Source organism: Salvia splendens, unplaced genomic scaffold (genome assembly GCF_004379255.2).
Source record: "Salvia splendens isolate huo1 unplaced genomic scaffold, SspV2 ctg870, whole genome shotgun sequence".
Classification (NCBI taxonomy): domain Eukaryota; kingdom Viridiplantae; phylum Streptophyta; class Magnoliopsida; order Lamiales; family Lamiaceae; genus Salvia; species Salvia splendens.
Window position 1 is genome coordinate 17,533 of NW_024599554.1, and position 2,953 is coordinate 20,485.

The 2,953-nt window shown below is 36.2% G+C and overlaps 1 pseudogene; it reads left to right on the top strand.

Annotated features, from left to right (window-relative positions):
• The first annotated feature begins 964 nt into the window (after positions 1–964).
• On the top strand, positions 965–2,949 carry LOC121791669 (annotated as a pseudogene).
• The last annotated feature ends 4 nt before the right edge of the window (positions 2,950–2,953 follow it).

Below are 2,953 nucleotides of genomic sequence, written 5' to 3' on the forward strand. Positions count from 1 at the left end.
TAATAATAGTATAAAGAGTGAGGTGAATGAGAGAAGATATTATAATATCACTTTTGGTACTAGCTTTGTCAATGCCCAAAATATCCTTTATGACATAAATGGAAAAATAAATTTGTTTAGAGGGTATTTTGAGGTGAAAATTACATCAGGTACCAAAAATGTGATTTATAGGTACAAAAAACGATATGAAATAAAGATCAGGTACCATTTATGTGCGAAAGTGAAAGATCTGGTACTATTTATGTAGTTCACTCTAAAAAAATGAAATATGACATCTTTTATGAGACAACTAAAAAGAAAAGTTTGACATCTATTTTGGGACAAAAGAAAGTACTAAATAAAATAAATAAATAAATAAATAATTGTATTTCTAAATACACACTATAACCAGAAGTAATATGCAGATTATTTTGATATACTACTATATTCAAGCCAAATTACAATTATTTATTTTGGTTGAGATACAGATAACAATTAATGGAGTCCTAAATAAATAAATAAATAAATAATTGTATTAAAAATCACACTATAACCAAAAGCAAATGCAGATTATTTTTCCAATAAATACATTTACAGATTTATTATTTTATTGATTAAATGACCAAAATATTCCTATTATGCGAGCAACATTATATAGCCTAACATATAGTATCCAATTACTAGGATTGGTAATCAGGTGATATGAATTTTCCAAATCATAACTACACCTTATTTCCTGACAATAATCTCTGTCTTTGTTCATAGATTTGAAAGTTGGATTTTTAACAGTAAACTAGTTTTTTGTTTTCTTTCCTTTCCCTCTTAGTCTCAATGCTCCATTCCTTATCACCTCAGCCATCAATGCCAAAGTTCCCATTTTTGCTACTCTCATCAATGCTGATTATTCCCTTCCAACCCCCTCTCATTATCATTTGAACTTGTTTCAACTCACCATTTATGTCAAATTCTGTCTGTTAATAAAAGCTTCAAGTTACACACTTTTTTCTGCCTTTACTTGTATAGAATCCACCATTCTTCTCTTTCTTCCTTCTCCATCTTTAATGTTTCCTCAATATCTTATCTCCATGAAACTATCAATTCTACAACAAATAGGGTGTTCAAATTACTATGTTTTAGTGTTTCTTTCATGGCTGCTGTTAGCATGCAGCACTCATCAGCTGAGAAGTTATGAAACTCAGCTTCTTCTTCAGCTGAGGAAGCATTTGGAGTACCCTCTACCTCTGAGCAATTGGGAAAATCATAACAATGCTGATTTCTGCAATTTGTTATCTTCACCACAGCTCACCATCAAATGTGAGAATGATTCTGTCACCGAGCTTCGGATCATGGGAGACAAACCTGCAAAGGTTAGTAATGAGTTCAGAGGGTTTGCAATTCCAAATATAACATTGTCTCAGAGTTTCTCTATGGATTCTTTCATTACAACCTTGGTAAGGTTGTCCAGCTTAAAGGATGTCACTTTAGTGTCTCTAGGCATATGGGGTCCACACTCTGATAAAATCAATAGATTGTATCTGCTTGAAGCTTTAGACATGAGTTCAAATTTCTTGTTTGGTTCAATTCCTTCTCAAATGTCAAGTATGTCTAAGCTTAGGACTTTGAGCTTTGATCAAAACTATTTCAATGGCAGTGTTCCCGAGTGGTTGGATTCATGGTCGAATCTCACAGTCTTGAGCTTAAAGAACAACAGATTGAATGGTGAGGTTCCTTCTGCAGTTTCAAGAATCACAACATTGATTGAATTAGTTTTGTCTCACAACTTTCTCACTGGAAAGTTGCCTGATCTGAGCAAACTCTCCAGTTTGCAGTTGCTAGATTTGAGGGAGAACAGTTTCGATTCCGGATTGCCCCCTCTGCCAAAAGGGTTGGCTAATGTATTTCTAAGCAAGAACTCATTTTCTGGTAACATACCAGAACAATTTGTTAACTTGGATCAACTTCAGCATCTTGATTTGTCGAATAATAATCTTACCAGAACCCCTCCTCTGCTCTTCTCTCTCCCGAATATCAGTTACTTGAATCTGTCATCCAACACTCTTAGTGGATCACTTCCCGAGCATCTCAAGTGCGGAGAACGACTTAGTTTGATCGATCTTTCTGATAATAAAATTGTAGGCCAGCTCCCTAATTGCTTGGCAGATGAAAGAATAGTCAAAATTAGTGGGAATTGTTTCTCTACTGATGCCAGAGATCAGCATTCTGCATCATACTGCAAAGACGTTAGTAAGGGCGAAGGACGGTCTAGAATGAGGGAAATAGTCCTTCTGGCCGGAACTATCGTTGTAGTGATAATCCTCTTGCTTGTTGGTCTTATGTTTTTCTGCAAAAGGCACCGAACACAGCATGCAGTAGTTCAGCATATTGCACCTAAGGTTAAACAAGACGATCCACTAATTTCCCCGATCTCCTAGCAAGTGCCAGTATGTTAACTTTTCTGCACTATGGCTCAGTTACAATGTCATCTATCCTTTTTTTTTGCTTCTAAATCTTGAATTTTATGTTTTTTCCTTCCATCAGCGATACTTTCGGAAGTTGAGAATCGAAGTTCTCCACCCTATAGGGTGTTTACTTTACCAGAACTTAAAGAAGCTACAAAAAACTTTGATCAGTCATCTTTCTTGGGCCAAGGTTCTTTCGGAAAGGTAGGCGGCTTAGCCAATTATGGAGTTATTTTTTGCCTCGGAAGATAGGCTCTTTGATGTGCTTTTGCATATGTTGGAAAAGTTTCATAGTTTTAGCTATCTGTCTGACTCCTCTGCCTTCACTTGTACAGGTTTACAAGGGAAGGTTAGAGAATGGAAGCTTTCTTGCTATCCGATCTTTAACTCTATACAGAAAATGCTCGATCCAAAACCTCAAGCTGCGGCCTGATTTGCTTCAAAGCTTCGCCACCCTCACTTGGTTGCCCTTCTTGGTCATTGCATTGATGATGGAACACAGGACGACTCAACTG